This window comes from Polistes dominula, unplaced genomic scaffold (assembly GCF_049000335.1).
Source record: "Polistes dominula isolate Pdom_NZ unplaced genomic scaffold, Pdom_raw_medaka contig_24, whole genome shotgun sequence".
Taxonomy (NCBI): Eukaryota; Metazoa; Arthropoda; class Insecta; order Hymenoptera; family Vespidae; genus Polistes; species Polistes dominula.
In genome coordinates, this window is record NW_028301150.1 from 1,049,010 (window position 1) to 1,057,040 (window position 8,031).

Consider the following 8,031-nt stretch of genomic DNA (forward strand, 5'->3'; position numbering starts at 1 on the left):
TGTATTTAATTATTAAAATAAAAGAGGGGTAAAAATATAAAAGATAGTACACACACACACACACACACTCGTTTCAGCGCCGTATTTCGGTAAAGACAGGAAACAGATAGCAAAGCTGAAACTTTCGCACCAACCAATCTCGTAACCAACAGTAAAGGGGTAGTATATAATAGTAGGAGTATCACCAACCGGGGGATGATTTTCCAAAGGGTAGAAATACGCGTGAGGAAAGGTTTGGGAAAGGCAGTAGATAACGTAGTTCGCGTAGTACGAGTTTTCGATTTATCCACGACAGAGGGCGACGAAAGTACGAAAACAGGTAAACTTCAAGGTACGTTATGAAACAGAGGGTAGTGTTCTTCTCACCTGTTATGTCTTATTCGGGGGATGGATGAGTATCGTACGGGTTGGTAACTCGCATACCTTGGGCGTTTGTTATACTCCGTCGATCAAATGCTTGACTGAACTTTCTGACGTATCTACAAATACTAAAAGTTGAATAATCTTGCAAGCAACCAAGCAGTCTATGTGTATATGTGTACACCATTTGAATAATTAATAAAATTATCATAAATTTTGTTCATAGAAATAAATTTGATTTAAATACTTGTATTATAAAAGGTAGTCAAGAGTGAATTTTGATTAATTACGATTAAGACGAAAAGAAAAATTGACGGACACAGATAAGTGAGAAAAAAAAGGGAAGAAAGGGAGAAGGGAGAAGGGAGGAGGAAGGGGGAGTTTTATTATCCCGTTAAGATGATCTCTTAGGGAAGCGATTAAATTACAATAAGCTTTGGACGTTCTTTCCAATTCCCTAATTGAATTTTCGAGGCGTGGTGTGTGCAGGTGCGAATTGAGAGCAACGACGACGACGACGACGACGACGACGACGACGACGAGGACGACGACAGGGGCATTAAAATAACTGCCAGCAAATCCCCAACCCCAGGACCGAGTTTCTATTCTCCCCGTATTCCTCTTCATTCACTATGTCGAACCTCGTACGTTCCTGTGCTATACCACAGATAATTACGTTCACCCGGTATATTATACGCTGGTCGCGCGCATTTTCGCGTGCTTTAACCTCACGGCTAATTTGATAGCTGGTTATACCGTACTGTACCGGACTGGACTGGACCGGGTTGGGTCATCCGATACTTTCAGCCAGAAATAAAAAAAAAAAAAAAAAAAAAGATGGAAGAATAAAAGGAAGACAAAATTCACCTAAAATTATGGGAACAAGAGAATTATCTATGTTATATTATACAGTTACGTGGGATGTTGTCTTTTATCCATTTTCACCATCGAAAATTATGGACTTGGAAAAATCATGCGCTCTTGTATGTACATGAGAAATATTTTAATTTGTTATGCGAATGTGCATGTATTTTAAATACATATCTTCCTTCCATTTATTCTTCTTTTTGTCTACGCTAAAGAATTATTATTATTATTATTAATTTTTTTTTTTTTTTTTAATAATACATCAAATCTTTCATGTAATATTTGATCATAATCGTTGGATTAATTTTTATTGAAAATTTTTATTAACAAATATCTTTCTCTTTTTCTTTATTTTTTTTCATTTCGTTTTGTTATCGAACGACCAAGAAGCAAACACGATCGTCGTAGTCAAGAATAGCTTGTCAAAGTTTCTTTTATTATCGTAGATTTTTTATTTATTTTTTTTTTTTTTTTTTTTTTAAGTAGTACTAATATCAGCGTATCGTTTTATCAAAAGACAGAAAGAAAAAGAAGAAGAAGAAGAAGAAGAATCGCTGGAAAAAGTAAACGATACGAGAAGTTGTATCAGAATATTAAAAAGTTGGTTCCCCCTTAGGTTAGTTCACCTCCTTCCCTCCCCCCTTCCCTTCTACCTCCACCCCTTCTGGTTTCTGGTTAAGTACACAATCTGGAGAAGCTCCAAGTAAGAAGAAAAGAAAGAAAGTTGGAGACAAAGAAAGAGCAACGGTGAAACGTGGTGCGTTTACGTTACGAAAATTTAATTTTCTTAGTAATCGATTCTCTATGAACATTCAAACGAAGAAAATGCATCGAGGTATATAAGAAAGTATAAAGTATAAAGAAGAAGAAGAAGAAAAAAATAAAAAAGGGGGAAAAAAAATATAAGACGGAAGACGTTGGAGCGTGTCTTCTAGCAGCTTACCGACAACGTGCTTGCCGTTAGTATAGCGAAATATGATACCAGGCGGCTTCCAAGCACGATGAATAATATTATTGAATTATTAAATTACTCGCCCCTACCGAAATTCAATTACGTACGAGCGTAGAACGTCGTCGTAGTCGTCGTCGTCGTCGTCGTCGTAGTCGTCGTCGTAGTCGTCGTGTTACCGGTCTATTATACCAGGTGGACCAGGGGATGATATTTTTCATCGATGAAAAAAAACATCCTTTAATCGAACTAACGAGATTAAAAAATTCGTTATTATCGTTATAAAGAATTGATTTAAGAGTAGATCTTTTTTTTCCCTTCCTTTTATTTTTTTTATTATTATTATTTTAACATGGATCGAGATAAGAACGATCATCATTCGCGTTACGAACAAAATTTATTTTATAATATCCTGTTTTACAAAAAAAAAAAAAAAAAAAAAAAAAAAACTATGTGTGTGTCTTGGTAAATGTCTTGAAGCTTCGTAGGAAACGCATCGGGTACTCAATTTTCGTGACTTTACCCTAGCAACAAATTTTAATATAAGGGAAAGACAAAAATTCGATATTACTAGCTACGTCACTCACAGAGGAAGCTGTAAGGAAAAAAAAAATAAAAAAAAAATAAAAAGAAAGAAAGGTAAAAGGTGCATACTTGCCGTAAAAAAGAGAGACGAGATGATATCGAGGTATTGCAGCAACTAACGAGACGTCTTGCCAGTTTTACGAAGGTCTTTTCCTCTTTCTACAGAATCCTTGGAAGGCAAGGAAAATACTGGGAGCAAGGATACCCTCAGTGACAGTCCAACAAGAACTTGACCGACGTTTTCCTCTTGTTCGTTTCCTTAAAACCTTCTCTTCCTCCTCTACCTCCTTCTCCTGTCGTCCCGATCTTTCCAACGTCTAAGAGAAAAGGTAGTAGCTATTTTCCAAAAGTTCCATGAGATTGTTCTCCTCTCCTTTAACGCCTTACTTCTCTTCCGACTTTAGATTTACTCGTCCGTTGGATTACTACAGTAGGGGGAAAAGAAACTTTTACACGAGACATTTTGATGACGAAGAACGAAAGTTCTTTTGTTCTTGGAATTCCTATAACAAATGGAAAGAAAGAAAGAAAGAAAGAAATAAAGAATAAAAGAGAGAGAGAGAAAGAGAGAGAAAAACAAAAATTACTAGACATTGCAATTTTTCTTTACAACCATCCTTCCTTAACACAACTATCGAACTTGACCATTTAAAAAGAATTGAATAAAAAAAGAAGTTCTGTAAAATAAACTTTACGTATCTCTCTTCTCTCTCTCTCTCTCTTTCTATTTGTATTTCGTTTTTTTTCTCCCATATAACCATATCAAAATATAAACTCTCGTCAAAACTGTATGTGTATCGTCGACCGAAAATTGTTCGTTTCGCGTATCCGTAAACTGGATAGCTGTGTATCGGTGAAACTTTTGCATCGTAGATAATTAAATACTCGGAAACGATTCACTCGATGTATTGTGTGCATTCACTTTAGCGAGACAATTCGATGCTCTCTCTCTCTCTCGAATGTTATATATACGGCGGAAACGTAAATACCAGAACGGGATCTGAACGATCGAAATGTCAATAGCTCTTGCGCGAGATTAAATGTCAGAACGACGTACACGAAGTAATCGAGAGAATGGCATCTTTTCTCCTTTGCTATCTTCCTTCCTTCCTTCCTTCCTTCTTTCTATTCTTTCTTTCTATTCTTTCTTTCTTTCTTTCTTTATTTCTTACTCTTTTTTTTTTTAACCAGTTGAATAGATGCACACCGTATAGACGGAAATCAAAGAAAGGTTCTTCCTTTCGATTCATATATTTCTTTACTAAATAAAAAAAAGAAATTAATCCACGTATACGAAATACTATTGAACGATATATCGAAAAATAAAGTCTCATACGAGTTTGCACAATTCTCGTATTTTAATACTTTTTTCTTTTTTCTTTTTCTTTTTCTTTTTTTGACCCCTATTTTCTCTCTGAGGGATAATATAATATACTTCTTTTGTATTTTTTACATTTCGTTCTATATACCGAAATCACAAGGGTAAACGGCCAGCCACATTTCATTATTCTGTAGAGAGAATGGTGAAATTTTCTTTTTTCTTTTTCTTTTTCTTTATCTTTATCTTTTTCTCTTTCTCTATCTCATTTTTTCTTCGATTTGATTCTACCTTTATTTGAAAGCTTCAATGAGTTTATTGCCATTTCATTTTTTTTCTTTATATAATTTTCATTCTTTTATATATATATATTTTTTTTCCCCTTAAAGAAAGAAGACGCGACAAAAAAATTTCATATTTTACTTTCATTTAATATTAAATAAAATCAAATCAAATAAAAAATACAAGAAGATAAAAGTAAAAAATACAAAGATAAAGATGATAAATTTATACTACCAACCCTTAACATTCAATATTTTTTTTGCACAAATGAAAAACCATATCTATTATTTGCTAGACATATCTTAATATATAGAAATTACGTGTCACGTTGTTTGTCCGCAATGGTCTACTAAACTACTGAACCAATTTTAATAAAATTTTGCACACTGTGTGCAATATTATCCAACTTGAAAGATAGGATAGTTTATATCTCAATTTATACTTAGTATAAGGTAATTCGTTGACTAAAAAACGTGTGTATCGTACTGATTGTGTGAATTATCGTGAATGATGATGACCTAAAGTAACCTATTGAGTGCAAAGGAATTAAAATAATGATAGTATCAATATACAAGACGTAACGAGAGAGACAGTCATCTTCAGCATGGATTTCGAGTAAGCGGAAATCTTGTTAAAGTAGCTTCTACTACGTGACAAGAATTTCTTACGCTATTTATGCCAGATTTTCGCGTACGTAGGTATACATATTCTTGCGAAAATGTAAACCTGATATGGTCGTTTGAACGTAGACAAAGATAAAGGAAGAAAAAGGATTGTTGATTTTAGAAAAGAGAACAAGATGAAATCAATTTGAGTCAAGGATATTTACAATAATTTTTGATAGTATTATAATTGAACACACACACACACACATATTTTTTTTATATATATAATAATAATAATATACTTAAATTCAATTTTTAATTTAATCTTTAACAGAATAGTTATCTTTTTTAAATTAAGATATATTGTTCTTTTTAAAGATAATTCGATCGATCGATCGTTCGAAATAAAAACGTTTTTTCGTGATTTAAAATTGTAAATGTAGATATAAAAGTATATATATATATATATATATATATATATATATATATATATATATATATATGTATACACATCGTATCTATCCTTTATACATACACGTACACACACACAACACGTGTACCATGAAAGTAACGTGCATTCAAAATATAGTAGAAAATTCTCTTACACGAGGGTTTTTTCGCAATCTGTTTGGTCCTGCTGAGGGATGGCAAACGTAAACTTCTTATAATATATTTTATAGACCTCTCGAAAGGTATACTTTCATTCGAATAAACCCATCGATAGATATTGTGTATAAGCTCTCTTCTGTCCCACCCCCATCCCCCCCCAACCCTCCCATTCCTTATCTCGGATAAGCCACGAAGATATTGTGGAACTGTAAAAGTTATTTTTGAAAGATCGTCAAGTCTCATATTGAATTTCTAGTATGACATTTAAATTGATTGATTTTTTATTTGTTTTTTTTTTTATTTATTATTTATCATTGTTGTTGCATCATAGTTGCACTAACTAATTAATCTTTTTACGAACAAAATTTGTCTATAATATAAAATTAATAATTTTTTTTTCTTTGTTCTAATTTGTTAGAAAGTGTTAAATTTTAATTGAACATTTATATCAATTCAAATAATAATTTAATACAAGTTATAATATATATATATATAAAAGAAAAGAAAAAAAACCAAACTGAGATTAAAGGTGTCGACATGGCGACAATTTACTTTTGTTACGATTTGACTGCGATTTAACAAAGTGTTGGCAAAACCAAGTGAGAAAGTTAATGAAATATTTTCTAACAAAAGAAAACGATCCCGTAGTATTCAGTATTGTGTTTAAATTAAACCAAAACCGAATGTATAAATTAATAACGATATTACCTTAGCGTTAAATTCAAAAACTTATATATATATATATATATACATACATACATTCGTATTTCTGCAGACTGTCTGAAGTATTTAACGTAATATTCGTTCATATTATGTACTCGAAATTATTAATTAAATTTGTAACTTCATTTGATAATTAATTTTCTCGTCTTTTCTACTTTACTTTATTTTTTTTTATTTTTTTTTTTTTTTTTGTATTAATGAATTTTGCATTAGGATGAAAATATGTTTTCTCGAAGTAGTATTTTCTTCTTTCTTTTTTTACAATTTTACTTACTAATTTTTGTATGATTGAAAATGAAATATGCTATAACAGAGATACGCTGTACTTTTTTCTTCTATTTTTTTTTTTTTTTTTTTTTTTTTTTTATAGAAACGATCTAATATATATGTATAAATGATCGTAAAAACTTTTAATTGAAGTATTCAAGTTAGTCGTGTTTGGTGGGTAAATAAATTTTTTAAATTATTCATACAACGTTTCTGATATAATAGGATAGGATCATAAGAAATACCAATTAAAAGATTTATTACTGGATAGATGGTAAACAAAAATGAATGACTATAAATGTATTTTTCAAAGAATCTCGTTATATTAATCACGATTTTAGTCTAGACGATTTTTTCCCCCCCGTAGATTTGCAAAAGAAAATAAATGTTTGCTGTTATATAATCTTGATTTACATTTTGGTATAAAAAGAAAAGCTATAATAATTTTTCTCGGGTTCATTTTCAATCGGTTAAAGAAAAAATTCGATAAATTTACGTACATTTCCACCATTACTCTACAATTATTTATTTTCGAAATAGAATGGAAAAGAAAAAAAAAGAAAAGAGAAAATGCTATCTCATTATCGTTCAGACGTTGTTAACAAAAAAAAAAAAAAGAATACACATACACACCTGCACACATGGTTAGCCGGACGTTAGTCAAAATCGTTTCCGTTATGGAAAACTTCCGATTTTACGCCTCTTTCCAACGACTCATTACGATGTAGCAATTTCGTCGAAAGAACCCTTACAAATTCAACGAACCACCCCCAACGGCAATCAACTACACGCGACTTCTGTTCAACCGCCGCCACTTTTCTTCCTATGTTCCCTACGTAAATACGTAGATTCTATTTTCCATATCGTTAAATTAACCGTATGCGCGTAAAACACACGTTTGCATAGATTAACGTTTAAAATTCATCGTGAAAACGTGAAAGATCGAATACGTTCATGGTCAAAGTAATCAATCAATTAACGATAAAAACCATTTTAACATCTTTTAACAATCTCAATTCTCTTTCAATTTCTTTCTGACTCTTGTTCTAAACGATCATCCGAAGAAACAAGAAAAAAAGAACCAAAATTAATTCGCTAATCATAGTATACCGTTTGACACTATGTAGACGATTATTATTCAGATCTATCTACTTTAAAAGCAAAGTTTCTACCAACAAACGCCAACAACACATTTGATTTATCATCGGTGCAGTTGTTGGGCCAATGCGATATTTTTTCGTTACTAATGCCATACTATTTGTTTTTTTTGTTTTGTTATACTTCTCTACTCTTTTCGAAACACCACCCTTTCTGACTGTCTCCTCGTCTAGTCCCTTCACCCCTACATCCGTTCTTGTTTTTATTTTTATTTTTTTTTTTTATACCTCGAATGCCGCGGGGTAAAAAAAAACAATAACCTAGACGGTGTATTATTTTGAGAAAAAGAGAGAGAGAAAATAAAAAAG